The 18,916-nt window shown below is 43.0% G+C and overlaps 1 long non-coding RNA gene across 1 annotated transcript; it reads right to left on the reverse strand.

Annotated features, from left to right (window-relative positions):
- Positions 1–10,647: 10,647 nt before the first annotated feature.
- Positions 10,648–17,700, reverse strand: LOC132881821 (uncharacterized). The gene is made up of 2 exons (XR_009654080.1): positions 16,436–17,700; positions 10,648–12,117 (listed from the first exon to the last, which is right to left on the reverse strand). It is a non-coding gene; the product is annotated as an uncharacterized LOC132881821 (long non-coding RNA).
- Between the last annotated feature and the right edge of the window lie 1,216 nt (positions 17,701–18,916).

The raw sequence follows: 18,916 nt of genomic DNA on the forward strand, positions 1-18,916 counted from the left end.
TCCCGGAAAGCGGAGGCAATCAGTGACATCAGGGCCAGGCTAATTTGCATCGGTTTTGGTGCAAATGGGTGCTACCAACTTACAGTACAAAGGGATGCTGCCAGGGCGCCGGGATGAAGGGACGCAGCGGGATTTAATAAGGGAAAACAAAGGCGCGCAGCGGGCTGTTTATTCACACTACTCTCTCCTTTTCTTCCTTGTAAATAGTCAAAGGACTTCCATTGTAACTTGGCCCCCCCAGCATAATTTTAGGGAGGGGGGACAGTCGCCCCCCCAGCCACCGCCACTGTGTAGTATAACAAGCAGGACACTGTTGACATGTGCAGTGATTTTGGTGACACTATAGTGAATAAGGGTGAAGTTATTTAATATTTTTGGAGTCTCTCTTTTCGGTCTTGTACTTTTTAGACAGTCCCTGCGCATTCGTCTCACAGCTGGCTGCACACAGAGACCAAGATTATTTGTGTAGCTCGAAGAACGACTTGTTTTGATTAAAATCAGGTTGAAGTTCATTGTCTACTTTGGTACAGTAGGAAAGAGGCGTCTGTTGTGTTTTAATAACGTTTCACTTAAGAGTTATTGCAGGAAATTTGAATCTGTGAATATACTTCTAACTTTATCACAGTTCAACCCAAACATGAAATAGAACTTGATTAAAATCATGTAACTGAGTCATATTACCCAGTTTATTCTCCACATTACCCAGTTTATTCACATATTACTGTACCCAGTTTGTTCCCCACATTATCCAGTTTGTTCTCCACTTTACCCAGTTTACTTTCCATATTACCCAGTTTATTCTCCGCACACATCATTCAAACCATAGATTCAAATGAGTTTAAAGTTATCACGTTATAACTTGAAAAGTTTCACATAATAACGTGAAAAATATTGTTAGAACAATAAACTTCACGTTATTACGCGATACTGATTTTTTTTCCCTTGTTTTCTGGTGTGGCAGCAGTACACTTCCGTAGTTCCCCTATTTCTTAACATACCTACTCTGTTGTGGAAACTCTCTCAAGCAAGAATACTCCAAGGTCGAAAAGTTAGACTTTTATTAAATCAATAACAAAAGCTGAGTCAGTCTGAAGAGTAATTCAACTCAAAAATCACAAAGTTTTAATTTTATATAGTTTCAAAATAACACCGTGTATGCGAATAATCTCATTGATTAACATGTCACGTCATACCTCATCAACATTTTCTATTGGGCAGTATATCTCACACTTTTCATATTTTGTATCAACTGGGCCAAAGATTCCAGTACATGAACGTACAATTCAGGAAGAGTTAAAACAAATGATAAGAAGTGATGCATCTTGAACAACACACTATTCAGAGTGTACAATACATGAGTCAAAATGACTGGATCCAAATCAGCATAACAAAGACTGATACAGGCTGCAGGTGCAGGACTAACACAACACTTGATAAAAGAGTAGTGCATAATGCAGAATGATTGAGTGCACAATACATCATTGAAAATGGCTTTGGCCAGACCACCACAACATATGATTTAAAAAAAAAAAAAGACACGATGCAGGTGTGGAACATAGCACAACACAAGAACAAGACACAATCCAGAATGACTTGCAACACTTGATAAAATGTAATGCACTGGTGTGTGAAACAGTCCAGTACATGAATCGCATGATTCAGAATGAACAATACACAATGTAGAAAGAAATGGGTCACTTGGTAAAATGTAATGCATTATCATGCAGGACCAGCACAACACAGTCAGAGTGATACATGGACAATTGCTTGTGTATTGGGAAAATATTAATCATAACATTAATGCTAATATTTGTGTTAAACCATAGCCTCATTTTATCCAAGTATGTTTGTTTAACTGTTTAATCTGTTAACTAGTAGTGTGTGTGTGAGGGAAATTTAGTGGATGAACATTCCTATTCTCTGTGTTTCTGTGTGTTGAGCTCAAGTGGCCTAGTGTACTGAGAAGTTGTTTTTTCCACATGCTGTAATCACCTTTCTGTGGCCTTGGCCAGTGATAAGCAGGGTGTCTGAGTTCTCCTTAACCATGCATATGCCTGCACATCCCAGAGCACGCCAGGTGCACGCTTTAACAAAGCTTCATAGAAAATCTTGAGCCAATCATGTGAAGACATGAGCAGTAAGCAAATGCCTTTAGAGTATAATAGATAACAGCCACTAAAACACAACTCAGAGTACGCGTACTCTCGGCATCATTGAAGTGGTGTCTTCGTCTTCTCTCTTCTTCCTCTTTCATTTCTTATTTTACATATGTTTTATATAATCTATTATAATAAATAACTGAAAAGACAACTGCTAAGCGTTCTGAAGTGTTTATTAGAAGTTTCCATTACAATTTGGCGTCCCTGGGTGGGCCCTACGCATCTGATCCTCGGACGATGGAACACTCCCAAGGCTACGGTGCGGAGCTGAGAACTCGGACGAGAGACCAGACCGTCAGGGCTCACCGAACCAGTAAGTGATAACTTTGCATTCTTGTGTAAAGAAATTAGTGGAAACAGTATTTAAAGACTGATATAAGAGATGGACAGAGATTGTCCCAGTCAAGGAAGACTGATATGCAAGAGACGGACAGAAGTTTGTCTGAGCCCAGGAGGACTGCTAAGCTGTGGTACCATCAACATGTTTGCAGAAATGGATAAAACACAATTTTGAGACAATAAACCACGAGTAGTTTATTGGGTTGTGTAAGAGAAAATCCGCCTAAGTGACAACTGGGTAATGGCTCACCTACTTGAGAGAGGGAAGTACGGGTGTGTGTCTCGCCGGACTCACGTTCAGCGATTCATAACTGGGAAAGAATTGAATCTTGCTCCCTTTGTTCTGTGTGAACAACTGGCCCGTTGTAGGAACGAGATAGAGAGGTTCGATCACGAAGTCGCCAAGACACACCGGTGTGCACGCAAAATATTGATGAATTAACAGAGTACTGTCCTCCTCCAAATTCTGAAACAGAGAAATAGATCTTGTACACATGCGTGAGTTGTTTTTGAGGTTATTGTGCTAAATGATACCTACTGAAGGTAAATTTCAGATAAATTGTTTACTAATAAGAACATACCTAAAGGATTATTGTGTCACATTTTTGGACATAGTCCAACCTGTTCTTCTTGTGAGCCTAATAAAAAAAACCTCAGCCATTGTTGTCATAACCTGTTGCTATAACAGTGTACAATGAGGAACAGAAACGGTAAGTTAGGGAAAGAAAAGAAAAAAGCAAGTAAGTGTGAGGCTACATGTGCTATAATAAGAATTGGATGTCCCTATGACAGCCTAAACATCCAGTTTATGAAAACCTCGTACGACGAGGATTATTTGGCACAGTTTGACATATGGGTAAAGGACTTAGGATTCCCCGAGAAGGGCAGTTTTAGTCCCAGGCAGATAGAACAGTTAGAAGAAAAGTTAAAACGGAAGGAAAAAGAAGAGTCTGCAGATAATGTTAAGTTCTTAGGGGACTGGAGGGCGTTTTCTGCATGGAAAGAAGAAACACCTAAGAGAGAAACAACAGGCAGGGCTCTCACCCTCTTCTCAGTGTTTGAAATTTCAGATGGACCCTGACCTGGAGTCTGCCCCACCACCCCGACACACTGCCTCCTCAGCAAGGTGGAACATCACTCCCACAAGCGCTTCACCCACAGAAAGGGGGAGAAGTCGAGACAAAGTAAAAAAAAAAAAAAAAAGAGCCTCTGGAATCTCTCCCAGCCTACCAGCCACCTCCAGCATCAGCGCTTCTCCGTCACACATGAGATCCGGTCTTGCATATGGCGACGAAAGACACACCCTTCTGGACCTGACCACATGCTCACCAGTGGGTCCACAAGGCCGTAACCTAAAGTCTGAAGTCCTTCATCTTCCAATGGTGGAAGTGGCTGGAGCTGACGGTGTGCTTCTAGTCCACAGACCCTGGACGACAGCTGACATGAAGGAAAGCATGGCTTCTCTTCCCAACGTGAGAGAGGTAGGAGGAAAGAGATTTGGTAATGAACTGTTGATGTTTTGCAGAGAATTCTGACTGACCACCCATGAACTTCGCCGCCTACTCATGACCAAGATGGGTATAGATTGGAACAAGATTTCCAGAAAGTGGCCAGAAGCCAACCAGCGGCTGGCAATAGTGAGTATAGAGATACCATTACTGCTCTCTGTGCTCGTCTGGACAGTGCTTTTCCCTTGAACATAGACATTACTAAGATCAGTATGTGTAAGCAAGAAGATGGTGAATTGGTGTCAGTGTTTCTCGCCCATCTCACCGCCGTGCACAAGAAACACAGTGGCCTGACCAGGCCCATGACCCTGGCTGCAGTGGAGGGCACTCCTGAGCCTCACCAAGATCGAGCAGTACGCTGTGCATGCAGAAAAGTTGCTGAAAGAGAAGGAGAAGACAAAGTCAGCACAAAGAGACCAAGATCTACACGCCGCCACTCTCACACTTCTCCAGACTGTTCAGCCTGGACCTAGAGGAAGAGGTCGAGGAAGGGGCCGAGGTAGGATGACCTGGGGTGACCCGTCCTGGATAAAAGGCGCAACCTGCTATAACTGCAATCAGAAGGGACACATTGCTTAAAATTGTCTCCACAGTAGCAGGCAGAAGCCCCGTGAGGAGTACAGCAAAGCAGACTGATGGGCCAACTCCGGGAACGGGCCCTACACAGAGAACAGGGGAGGTAACATATGCATACCTGATGATACACATAGACAGGAACATTTGCATAACATTAAACACATTAGTAGCAGCACCTGCATGCAACAGCAAGACTACACAAAAATGCCCGATACACCAGTCCAGATAGATACACCTGAAGTTGCATTAAGTTTGTTAAAATACACAACTATTCCCTTCTCTAAACTCCCTTGTATGCCCCTCACTGTATGTGGGCATGTGCTGATTTTTTTTTTTTAGTAGCTTCTGGTGCAGGACACTCAGTCATACAACATGGGGTACTTCCAGTAGACCCACCGCTCAGCTCAAATTAAATTCAGACAATGGGCATCTCAGGACGACCTGTAACCGAAACTTTCTCAGTCAACCTCCTGTGTAAAAGCGAGGGAGGAATAGTTACGTCCCACTCATTCCTCATCTCACATACATGTCCAGTAAATTTGTTAGCACGCGATTTAATGTGCAAATTAGGAGTAAGTCTCACGTCCACTCCAAATGGACTAACTATTGAAGTAAGTGAAATGTGCGGTGTGCAGTATGGGTTTGGAAGCCCCCTGTATGTGTATGTCTGGCGGCTCTGCTCAGATCAACTCACACAAACTCCTAAACACCTTGTACAGCTCGCACACTTGAACACCTCATCAGTTGACACAGATTATATGAAAGAGGAAGATTTGCATTGTACAGCACATGTTCACCAAGGGCAAGATGTAGATTTTGAAAAGACTTGGTTTGCAGACCCCCATGTACGTGAAAGATTGACCCTCAAAATTATGTATTGGTCTAAACATTATTGCGCTGTGCAGGTCCATTTTACTTGTTGTCCGAACAACTGCATCAATATTCATCGCAGTGTTCTCAAACATGTTATACGCAGCCTCGTGTCAGAGGACTCTGAGGTCGGCTGCTGCCAGCATGATTTCTCTGACATCGTTAATTCTACACCCCATGTCTCGTTAGCAAAGCCACGAGCCGCTCATTGGAAAGACGTGGGGAAATGGGTCAAGAAGTGCGCAGTCAATGGCAATGAATGGTCCCAAACAGAGGACCCTAGTGTGTTGTTTTGCCAAAAGCTTAGGGTCTACAAACTAAGTCATGCTATGTGTGTGCATGTTAAGCGCAGCGTAATATTAGCCACTGATGACCGGGATCCTGGGGACCCCGGCCATAGTGGCCTGTTTGTCTCTGTTTCCACAGGTATAACTTCAGCAGAGGTGCACCCCACATTGGCGGGAGTTCTGTTTGGGCAAAGGGTAAACATGATGTAGGCCTAATAAAGAATGCTGAACCAGTGGTGATCACCCCCAAATCAGATTTCAGGCCTAAACAGACCCAGTACCCACTCAAACCAGAAGCAATCGCAGGTATAAGACCGGTCTTTGATTCATTGCTGAAGGCAGATGTAATTGTCCCTTGCCAGGACTCTCCAGTGCGCACTCCTATTTTCCCAATTAAGAAGGCAAGAAAACCGTCCCAGCCCGATGAGTGGAGGTTTGTCCAAGATCTGCAAGCAGTCAATGCTGCGTTTGTTCCGTGCGCACCTGATGTACCTAAAGAGCGCTCTGCAGACCACACCCACTCTGGGACTGCCTGACCCCAATAAACCATTTGTTCAAACTGTAGATGAAAAGAAGGGTTTTATGACCTCTGTTCTTTTGCAGAAACACGGGGATAGATTGAGACCTGTAGCTTACTTCTCCAGCAGGCTGGATCCAGTGGCGGCTGGACTTCCTGTTTGCCTGCGTGCAGTTGCTGCAGCTGAAAAGGCGGTAACTGCCTCCAGAAATATTGTGGGGTATTCTAACCTCACCCTTTTGGTCCCACATGCTGTCTCCCTGCTTCTGTTGGAGAAAAAGACGTCACATTTGTCAGCACAGAGATGGTTAAAGTATAAAACACTGTCATACTTGATATGCCTAACATCACTGTGAAACGTTGTACTGTTCTGAATCCTGCCTCTTTTCTCCCTACAGAGGACAATGGAGAGCCACATGACTGTGTTGCTCTCACTATTTTTGTTCCCCCAGGGCTGACTTAAAGAGCGACCCTTTGGAAAATCCAGACATGGTCCTCTATGTGGCTGGTTCAGCCTCCAGAGACCTAGAGACGGGAAAGAAGAAAGTAGGTTTTGCCGTAGTCTCAGATCACAAGGTCCTCAAGGTGTCATGTCTGTCCTCAAACCTGTCGGGGCAGGCCGCAGAGTTCTGTGCCCTTATTGAGGCATGCAAATTGGCTGCAGGGTGATCTGTCAATATTTTTAATGGACAGCAGGTACGCATTTGGCGTTGTGCACGATTTTGGCACCATTTGGAAACACAGAAATTCTCTCACTAGCACAGGATCTCCCATTGCACATCATAAACTGGTCTCTGAGTTGTTGGATGCTATTCTACTCCCTAGAGCCATTGCTGTACGCGCAAGTGTGCTGCCCATACTAACAATACTGATCTTGTGTCTCAATGGAATGCCAGGGCGGACGCTGCAGCTAAGCGTGCAGCCTCAGCTTCCAGTTCACCCTCTAACCTTGCTTTTCCTCAGGTTTCTACCTCCTGTTTACAGCTAGCGGACCTTCAGAGCACTGCCACCCAGGATGAGAGTCGAGTCTGGAAACAGGCCGGCTGTATCTTTGCAAACTTGGTCTAGGTTTGTTCCTCGGGCCGTCCCTGTCTACCAAAATATATGTTCCCTTTCTATGCAAAATTGGCCCATGGGCTCACCCATGTGTCAAAAGGGGGGATGGTAGCAGAAGTAACAGAGATGGTTCACAAAGGGGTTTTCAAATTATGCTGCAAAATTTTGCAAGCAATGCTTGATATGCACACAACATAATGCAGGTCAAGGTATCAAACTAACTCAAGCAGCACACCCAATACCAGACAAACTGTTTGATCATCTCCAAATGGACTTCATTGAACTGACACCTAGTGAGGGAAAAGGTACTGCCTGGTAATAGTTGACATGTTTTCAAAATGGGTTGAAGTATTCCCCACAGCTAAACAAGACTCAGAGGCAATAGTCAAAGCACTCCTGAGAGACATAATTCCTAGGTGGGGTATACCTAGCAAAATCTCAAGTGACAATGGAATGCTCTCTGTTAATGCAGCCCTAAAGAAAATAGGAGCATTCCTAGGGATAGACCTGAAACAACATTGTGCCTACCATCCTGCCAGCGTGGGAGCAGTAGAGAGGGAAAATGAGTCCCTTAAAAATAAACTAAGCAAAACTTGTGCAGAAACAGGGCTAGGATGGAAAAAGGTCCTCCCTGTAGTGCTCACACAAATGAGGATGCAAACTAGGCCTAAACATGGGTTAAGCCCATTTGAAATTCTGTTTGGACGAGTACCCAACACGGGGATAGGGCCAGCCCAAGGAACACTGCTGGACACCAGACTGTGTGATGATGCAATGTTGAATTATTGTGCAACGCTGTCCTCTGCTTTGAAATCTATCCACAAACAGGTAAAAGAAGCACTTCCCAAGCCCGCTAAGGGACCTCTGCACGATCTACAACCAGAGGATTGGATAGTGGTGAAGGACTTCCGAAGAACCAAGTGGAACAAGCCATGGTGGAATAGCCCATTCCAGGTCCTGCTCACAACCCCAACGGCAGTGAAGGTCACAGGCAGAGTGACGTGGATCCACGCTAGCCACTACAGGAGGGTTCCTGAACCGACTGAGCAGGAGGAAGAGGAAGGCTTAAGTGACCCAGACGCTGACTAAAGCTCATGAGGAAGAAAGGCATCACTGCATGGAACAGTGCAAGTATCACATCAATCACGCACACACCCTCAGTAGGAAAGAGTATTTCAGTGTCTAGCCGATAGGTAAGTCTTAGGGTTTCGAGTTTCCTCCAAGTCCCGGTGAGGTGGGACAAGGGCTGATAGGGCGTGCCCGCCCTCTGAGCACCAACAAATGTCAAGAAGGACAAGGGTTAACTTGGAAACATCACTGAGGCACTGAACAAGATGCGCAAGGTTGCTGAACAATTACAAGCAGATGAACATGGAGGAGTTGAAGACAGCTGATGGTGTTGGTTCAGTGGAAGGAAGACTCTGATTCCATCCACCATACCGGTCCTGGGTTTAGTGATTGTGATGCTATGTTTGCTCCCTGTTTTCTGTCAATGTTGTATGTCTGTATTTCAGAGGCAGCTGACAAATATTGGTTACCAGATGGTGAAAATAGACCCAGACGACTTGCCTCCAAACCCACACGAAGACTATAACCCACCGTTCGATGACATCAGCACAGTTGACATGAAATTAGCCCTAACTTAAAACACTTTCATTTGTAGTTGTTTCCTGTTCTATTGTTTCCTGATCTATGTATATAGCTTGCTAGCATTAACATAAGACATCTATGTCTTACAAAAACAGCCTTAGCATTATCCCTGTACACTCAATGACGTGTTAAGTCAAATCTCTCTGGGAACTCTTGCCACTGAAATTGTGTACATTTCTTTCATTAGCAATTATTATCCTGTAGGATAAAAAGGGGGGAAACGTGAGGGAAATTTAGTGGATGAACATTCCTATTCTCTGTGTTTGTGTGTTGAGCTCAAGTGGACTAGTGTACTGAGAAGTTGTTTTTTCCACATGCTGTAATCGCCTTTCTGTGGCCTTGGCCGGTGATAAGCAGGGTGTCTGAGTTCTCCTTAACCATGCATATGCCTGCACATCCCAGAGCACGCCAGGTGCACGCTTTAACAAAGCTTCATAGAAAATCTTGAGCCAATCACGTGAAGACACAAGCAGTAAGCGAATGCCTTTAGAGTAGAGTAGATAACAGCCACTAAAACACAACTCAGAGTGTGCGTACTCTCGGCATCATTGGTGTCTTCGTCTTCTCTCTTCTTCCTCTTTCCTTTTCTATTTTATATATCTGTTTTATATGATCTATTATAATAAATAACTGAAAAGACAACTGCTAAGCGTTCTGAAGTGTTTCTTAGTTGAAATACATGACAAAAATGCCTTCGTTCTCCTCTCTGCTAAAACAGTTTGTCCTTCCAGAACATGGGGAGGATTCTGCCTGCCTGCTCTGTGGTGCAAACACACACACACACACAAGGGGGTAGTAGGAAGAGGAAGCGCTCACTCACTAAATGCCTTCAAGCTGAGCGAACCAGTCTTCTGTATGCATACAGAATACTTATAATAAATTTCCTTTATTCTGATTCTCCTTCGGATTCAGGCCTCATTATTTTTCCACCACACTTGATTCAGAGTAGACATTACTGGATACAAAATGATCTTGGCTAACTCATTACAACATATGATAAAAAAATGCAGGTGCAGAAGAAAGAACAATATACATTTAAAATAAGGCAGTGATTTAGCAGAAAACCTTTCAGTATAATCAATTTCTTTATTGTATTTACTTGTTTAATTATGATCATTCATAAATTAATTTATTACTACTTTTAATAGAATCAACTTAAGTTACTTTTTACTGAAAATTGACATTACAAGCTGGAATTAAAATGGATTTTTGGGGGGTTAGCACATTTGATTTACACAACATGCCTACCACGTTAAAGGTGCAAACTGTTGTTTTATTGTGACAAACAATAATTAAGATGAAAAAACAGAAATCTGGAGTGTGCATAGGTATTCACCCCTTTTCATATGAAACCCCTAAATAAGAGCTGGTCCAACCAATTCACTTCATAAGTCACATAATTAGTTAATTAAGAGCCACCTGTGTGCAATCAAAGTGTCACATGATCGGTCACATGATGTCTGTATAAATCAACCTGTTCTGGAAGGACCCTGACTCTGCAACACTACTAAGCAAGCAACATGAGAACCAAGGAGCACTCCAAATATGTCGGAGACAAAGTTGTGGAGAAGTATGGATCAGGGTTGGGTTATAAAAAAATATCCCAAAATTTGAATATTCCAGGGAGCACCATTAAATCCATTATAGTGTGGAGGAAAAGTAATAAATCAACACCTTGAGACTCATTAGAAGAAAGCAGACAGAACTCTGACTTTATTGTACTTTCGCAAAAGCAGGCTTCCAAACAGTGAATACCAGCACATTTCACCCAGAGAAGAAGCACTTCCTGTTTCCACGGACACACTTTAATACAGCTTTGCCATGCCAGGCGTTTTCCTTTTTCCCCTTCAAGGATAGTGGTCAGAGCATTTTGGCGCTGCGGTTGTCTTGGAGTTGCTTCTCTGAGTGTGTGCCATTAATAATAATAACAACAACAACAACAACAACTCTCTCTCTACGCACACATACTTGTAACAACATTCCTTGCCTTTAGACAGTGTTTTTCTAAAGCTTACTTCTCTAAAAATCACTACTTTGCAAATTTCCTCTACACATTTCCCCTTTTATCAATTCTTTGATAATTATAATAAAGTAGAAGTCTTTTCCTAATACATTTTTCTCTGTCCCTGACTCTCCTATACAGGCTTTCAAACAGGCACTTCATTAACAGGGAAATTGAAATGATTATACTGCTGTTTTTGCGAGACAGACATCTCTACACAAATGGCAGATTAACAGTTAGAAAAATATGCAGATTACATTATACAAATCAAACATGGCTGTCATACTATTGTTTCAACCAGCAACAAGCATAAGCAAGAATAAACAGTTTCTCATTTTATCTAGAGTTTATACTTATTCACAGTTGAGAAACCTACCTATAGATTCCTCCACAAAACAGACGTTGAGTTTACAGAGGCAACTTGAAATGTTTCCTTATTAAGTTGGTGAACCCATTTCATAACTGGGTCATTCTTTTCGCCTGATCACTGGAAACTCCAAGGAGTTCGGATATCTTCACCCAGGAGTTACGGTAGTACTTTCTTTCCGGTTTTGCAAACAGTAATATTTTAGTCAGTGCTGTGTTTTTTACATGACACACGTAGCCAATGTACTTGAGGTATTGACTATAACATCATGTAGAGGTGTTGTTTTGAGAATGTTCTTGATCTGCTCATTCATGTAAATGAAAGCCTAATCTGTCTCTTCATCTTCATTGTTACTTCCTGTAATGTGCCTTCACTTCCATCCATCTTTTACTATACTACGTAGACATTGACTTCAACATGCCTCCAGCTTCTTAAGCTATTGTTCATTTGGAAGTGAAGCAGCTGTTCCATATGTTAGCTGGGATCTTATGCAAGCCTCTGAGACAGAGGTGGGCAAACTACGGCCCGCGGGCCACATCCGGCCCGTTGGCGTTTTTAATCCGGCCCGCGGAAGACAATCATATAAACACGATTGAGCAGATCTATAAACTATAAGCATCAGTGTTATCACGTAGACAGGTGTTCTAGAGATCCGTCTTTCCAGTCAGTCGTATTCACGCAAGATTACATTTGCAGAGTGGTGCAGCGCGTGCCATGGAAATCATTCTGGCGCCCGTGCCACTGATGATCTTGAGAACACAGGATAAAACTTTACAATGAGTGGTCCTAAAAAAAGAAAAGTGGACAGTGAGTGCAGGGTGTTCAATAAAGAATGGACAACTAAATATTTTTTTACTGAAGTCCGATCAAAGGCTGTATGCCTTATTTGCAAAGAAACCATTGCAGTTTTAAAGGAATATAACATCAAACGGCACTTTTCCTCCAAGCATGCTAATTATGCTAACAACGAGTCAGTGCAAGCACGGACGAATACAGCTCAGCGGTTGCTGAGTGAATGTGAGTATTAACACTTTCTCTTTTTAAAACTATGTTGGAGCTGTAATAAGATGGTAGTCACATGTTTACAGACATAATATAAAAAGTATAACTCTTAGTAATTTTGGTTGTCGTGGGTGGCTGCTGTAGTGCTGGTGTTTGTTTTTATGTGTATATATTTTTTTATGTGCCAATCTATTGAACTGCAAGCATTTTTCTGCTCTGCCTTTGTTGACTGAGAACTAAAATAAATGTCAATCTGATCTGCATTTGGGTCTCTGTCAGTGAAGGCCTTACAATAACACTAAAGCTTTTCCGGTTTATGTTCGATATGTATGAATTTGGTGTTGGCCCGGCCCGCCTGGCAAATTTCAAAAGTCAATGTGGCCCCTGAGCCAGAAAGTTTGCCCACCCCTGCTCTAAGATCTTGCGTCTTGTACATAGATTGACGTTTGTGTCACATAGTACAGTTTTAAACTCATGAAACTTCGCTACAGCTCTCTCAATTCTATGTTGTGTAAAGCATTCATTAACATCATTAGTTATGACTTGTCCAAGATACGTGAAGGATTGTATATTCTCTATTTCTTGTGATTCAATGCTAAACAGAGTCTCCTGCTTCGCCAGTTCTTTGTTATTGAACACTTGTGTCTTGGTCTTCTTGAAGGAGATAGTCAATCTGAATCTTTTACATGTATCATTTAGGATGTTAAGTATATCTTCTGCATCCTGCACTGCTTTGCAAAATAGAACACAGTCGACATATAATATCCATCTTATAATTTCAGTTCCAGACATTTTCCATTCCTTCGTTGGTTTCCATTTGTACAGTAGTGTGGAATATTGTACTGAAATGGAATTCCCCAACCCTCAGAAAATGCTTTACCAATCTCAAGGGGATTATAATTCTCATATCAGCTCTGAGGCCAGTCCAAAAATTCCTCTGGATCAATCCTCACCATCTGGTAACTTTCCATGACGGCATGCACCATCTTTGTCATCATACCTTTCAAGCACTGTAGGACACATGGTCCAACCACGCAAATCAGGAGCAACACACAACCAGCATGAGTATGGTTATTAACCAATGTATCCATCCATTACCCCATTGGAGAAGCCAGGAGAACCAGGAATCAATCATTGACGGGCAGTGGGGCCATCAATGCTTCTCATATATAAGCAATGATCGAGGTGAGGTTTTGGTAGTTGTCTGGTATATAGAAAGAACAAGAGGTGTTTAATATCTTACACACTCCATCTTTCTCTGCCAATAAAGTGTCCAGTGCAAGTTTGTTCTGAATCACGACCTTTCTAAAGGTATCCAATTCTGTATTTATAAGGGTGAGGGCTGACTCTGTCTCGCTGGCTAGCCTTAACAGCTGCCATGCCAGCCCATTGATCTTGTTTAAGGCTGCTGTTGTTCCTCCACCCAGGAACAGAGACCACCCCACATTTGCTCCCAGCGATGTCCAAGGGTCAGCGAGGACATACCCATAATATCTAATGGGAGTTGATCTTTTCATGATGTGGTGAGCTTTCTTCTGAAATGCATTATCTTGAGCAATCATTAGACCAGGAAACACCATGGATGGGTAACAGCACCCATTCCAGTTCCAGTCTGTTGGAATTCTTGAATATGCGTGTGAACCACAGACCCACAGGCAAGAAGCCATACTCAGTTTTGTCTTTTTCTTACTGATGATGGAATCAACAAAGCCAATGCGGCATCTTGTTTCATTCTGTGAGCACTGTATACAAGTTTTACATTCAGACATCCTAAGAGATGTTGAACCATCAGAACATACACATGTCTCCGTGGGCACGTGGAACTACAGTGGTGCTTGAAAGTTTGTGAACCCTTTAGAATTTTCTATATTTCTGCATAAATATGACCTAAAACATCAGATTTTCACACAAGTCCTAAAAGTAGATAAAGAGAAACCAGTTAAACAAATGAGACAAAAATATGATACTTGGTCATTTATTTATTGAGGAAAATGATCCAATATTACATACATCTGTGAGTGGCAAAAAGTATGTGAACCTTTGCTTTCAGTATCTGGTGTGACCCCCTTGTGCAGCAATAACTGCAACTAAACGTTTCTGGTAACTGCTGATCAGTCCTGCACACTGGGTTGGAGGAATTTTAGCCCATTCCTCCATGCAGAACAGCTTCAACTCTGGGATGTTGTTGGGTTTCCTCACACGAACTGCTCGCTTCAGGTCCTTCCACAACATTTCGATTGGATTAAGGTCAGGACTCTGACTTGGCCATTCCAAAACATTACCTTTATTCTTCTTTAACCGGTCTCTGGGAGAACGACTTGTGTGCTTAGGGTTGTTGTCTTGCTGCATGACCCACCTTCTCTTGAAATTCAGTTCATGGACAGATGTCCTGATATTTTCCTTTAGAATTCCCTGGTATAATTCAGAATTCATTGCTCCATCAATGATGGCAAGCTGTCCTGGCCCAGATGCAGCAAAACAGGCCCAAAACACGATACTACTACCACCACCACCACCACGTTTCACAGATGGGACAAGGTTCTTATGCTGGAATGCAGTGTTTTCCTTTTTCCAAACATAATGCTTCTCATTTAAACCAAAAAGTTGTATTTTGGTCTCATCTGTCCACAAAACATTTTTCCAATAGCCTTCTGGCTTGTCCATGTGATCTTTAGCAAACTGCAAACGAGCAGCAAGTTTTTTGGAGAGCAGTGGCTTTCTCCTTGCAACCCTGCCATGCATACCATTGTTGTTCAGTGTTCTCTTGATGGTAGACTCATGAACATTAACATTAGCCAATGTGAAAGAGGCTTTCAGTTGCTTAGAAGTTACCCTGGGGTCCTTTGTGACCTTGTCGACTATTACACGCCTTGCTCTTGGAGTGATCTTTGTTGGTCGACCACTCCTGGGGAGGGTAACAATGGTCTTGAATTTCCTCCATTTGTACACACTCTGTCTGACTGTGGATTGGTGGAGTCCAAACTCTTTAGAGGTGGTTTTGTAACCTTTTCCAGCCTGATAAGCATCAACACCGCTTTTTCTGAGGTCCTCAGAAATCTCCTTTGTTCGTGCCATGATACACTTCCACAAACGTGTTGTGAAGATCAAACTTTGATAGATCCCTGTTCTCTAAATAAAACAGGGTGCCCACTCACACCTGATTGTCATTCCATTGATTGAAAACACCTGACTCTAATTTCACCTTCAAATTAACTGCTAATCCTAGAGGTTCGCATACTTTTGCCACTCACAGATATGTAATATTGGATCATTTTCCTCAATAAATAAATTACCAAGTATAATATTTTTGTCTCATTTGTTTAACTGGGTTCTCTTTATCTACTTTTCAGACTTGTGTGAAAATCTGATGTTTTGGGTCATATTTATGCAGAAATATAGAAAATTCTAAAGGGTTCACAAACTTTCAAGCACCACTGTAGATATGAAACCATGTGCTGCACTGGTTCAGGGGGTCTAGAACAACTGGAGATCAGGCCATTTGCTGCTATCCTAGAAACTTCTGTATTGTGGAATTGTTGTCCTATGGAGAGAACTAATTGCATACCCTCACCCACCCAGCACTTGGTTTTGTCCTTATTGAGCTTTCTAGCCATCTCACTGTCCAGTGGCATGTTGGCCCAGTTTGAATGCAATGAATGGCATATCCAGCACAAGTCACTAATTGATAGGTTCTTTGCAGTCTCTATAGCCAGTGCACACGCCGTGTTCCCGTGGCACTTAGTCAACGACTCAGTCACAGCTGTCGCCCTGTTTACTACAATGAGAAACAGAATTGTAATTACCACTGGGTTTATTCTCAACTCTCTGGGTCCTTGACTGTGTTGTGTCAGCTGTATTAGCTAGTAATGGTTGTGCTTCACCTTCAGGAAAACAATTTCTACAGGTAGGCGTATGCCCCAGCAACTTACAAATCCAGGTGACGGGTGGTTGATATCGTGGCATGAGATGGAGAAACACTGATAGATGCTGTTAGGGGGCAACACTTCACTATTCTTGACATATTTTGGTGCTCTGAGTGCAGGCACGCCCTTTTGCACTCTTCCCAACTCACCAAAATTCTGAGACACCCCACTAGCCTCACCTACTCACTGCTCTCTTTCTCCTTCATCTTCGATGGTTCCTTTTCATCCTCCTCTGTTCCTCCAGACAGTGGTGCATGCTTACAGTGTGGGGCGCGTATCCATATGGCTCTCTCCCCTATCTTAACAGCTGTTTGCGTCGTCAGCAGCACCTGATACAGTCCCAACCACTGTGGCCATCTCCAGCTCTTCCTTCTCAGGTCCTTGACAACAATCCAATTGCCAGGCTTCAAATCATGTAGAGGTCTGGACAGTGGGACTGGAAGTGTGTCCTTCACCTGCCTGAGAGTGATAGAGCGAGCAGAGAAGAGATCCATACAATAACACATTTCATCTTCACACAACACAGTGAGGGCTTGTGGTTTAGGCCCTGAGCCCACGACAGCATTGGGTGGCCTCCCAAACAGAATTTCAAAGGGGCTGAGATTGTTCTTTGCTCTTACATGCTTTCTCATATGGAACAACACAATAGGGAGGGCCTTTACACAATTTAGGCCCATATCTTCGCACCATTTAGCCAATTTGTTCTTCAATGTGCTATTTTCTCTCTCTACTGCACCAGCACTCACAGGGTGATGGACACTGTGGTGTGTTGGGTTTTGACCCATCACCTCACTTGCTTGTTTCAGTGCCTGATTAACAAACAAGGTACCATTATCACTGCTGATTTTCTTTGGAACCCCAACATGAAATAATTTCAGTCAGGAGGGCCTTTGCTACTGTACCTGCATCTTGTTTGGAGGTTGGAAATGCCTCTACCCGCTTAGAGAACATGTCAGTAATCACTAGGCAATACTTCTTTCCCTCAGCGGGCAAGAGCTCAGTGAAATCCATCTGCAAATGATCAAATGGCATGTCTGGTGTTGAGCGCGCAGCTATAGGCATACTCTCACTTTTCTCTTTATTGTGTATTATGCAAATGGGACATTTTTCACAAAATTTTTGGGAGAAAATTGAAAACCCCTTTGTGAATCAATATTTAGACATATAGCTCATCATTCCCCCTTTTGATACATAGTTCTGCCCATGTATCAACTTAAACATGGGGAAATAACCAGGGAGGCAGGGCATTCCCATATGACCTGGCCCGGTATAAGGACCATACCACACCCCATTACATTTGACACAACTGGCTTTTTTCCAGTGTGCTATCTCTTGTGATGTGGCTGGTGACTGAACCTGCCCCAGTGTAGCAAACCTGGAAAGAGAATTCTGAGACACAGTTAGGGTTAATGCAAGCACAAATGGAGAACCCTTGGAAGCAGCTGCTTTGGCAGCTGCATCACCAGCAGTGTTACCTGCAGAGACAGGATCAGTAAAATTAGTATGGGCATCATACTTACAAATAGCAACCTGCTTAGGAAGCAAAATGACATCCAACAGTTCTTTGATGAGTGTGATTTGCTATAGGTTTACCTGTAGATGTTAGAAACCCACAATGTACTAAAATCTTGTGCTAATCCTAAAGCATACCTACTGTCTGTGTATGTAGTCGCTGTCTTACCTTCCGTGAATTTACAAGCCTCTGTGAGTGCCACTAGTTCAGCGGCCAATGCTGAAAAGTGACCTGGAAGAGACCCTGAAATAAGTGTTTCATGGGCAGAGACCACTGCAAAGCCAACAAAGTTCTTACCCTTGTCTGGATTTTTTGAGGTGAAGCCGCCCAAAAAAAAAAAAAAAAAAAAGCACCAAGTCTGGGTTTTGCAAAGGAACTTCACTGAGATCAGAGCGAGGTAAACAAATCTGGGAAATGGTGGATATGCAACAGTGAGGCTCATCGTTGTCCTCCGCGGGTAACAGTGTTGCAGGGTTTAAGATAGAACAGCATTTCACTGTGTTGTTCAGCATCTTGAGTAACAGCATTGTATCTGAGCCAGCGAGCAGCTGACAGAGGAGATATTTGTTGTTCTAGGAGAAGAGCAGAAACAGCATGTGGAACCAATAATGTTTGCTCTGAATATCCCACTATGTCTCCTGAGGTTACCACGGCCTTTTCAGCTACGGCAATGGCTCTGAGACGCAGTAGTAATCCCACTGTGACAGGGTCGAGTTTAGCAGAATAATATGCAACTGGTCGTAACTTACCTCCATGTTGTAGTAATACTGATATCATATGTCCTGATTTCTCATCGACTGTCTGAACGAAAGGGCAAGCGGGGTCTGGGATCCCCAATGTGGGAGTGCTCTGGAGAGCTAACTTAAGCTCGACAAACACATCTTCTGCCTCAACGGTCCATGTCACCTTGTCAAGTCATTTGTATAGCGCTTTTAACAAGCATTGTCGCAAAGCAGCTTTACAGAATTTGAACAACTTAAAACATGAGCTAATTTTATCCCTAATCTATCCCCAATGAGCAAGCCTGTGGCGACAGTGGCAAGGAAAAACTCTCAGACGACATGAGGAAAAAACCTCGAGAGGAACCAGACTCAAAAGGGAACCCATCCTCACCTGGACAACAACAGACAACATGACTATAACATTA

This window comes from Neoarius graeffei, chromosome 2, assembly GCF_027579695.1.
Source record: "Neoarius graeffei isolate fNeoGra1 chromosome 2, fNeoGra1.pri, whole genome shotgun sequence".
NCBI classification, from domain to species: Eukaryota; Metazoa; Chordata; class Actinopteri; order Siluriformes; family Ariidae; genus Neoarius; species Neoarius graeffei.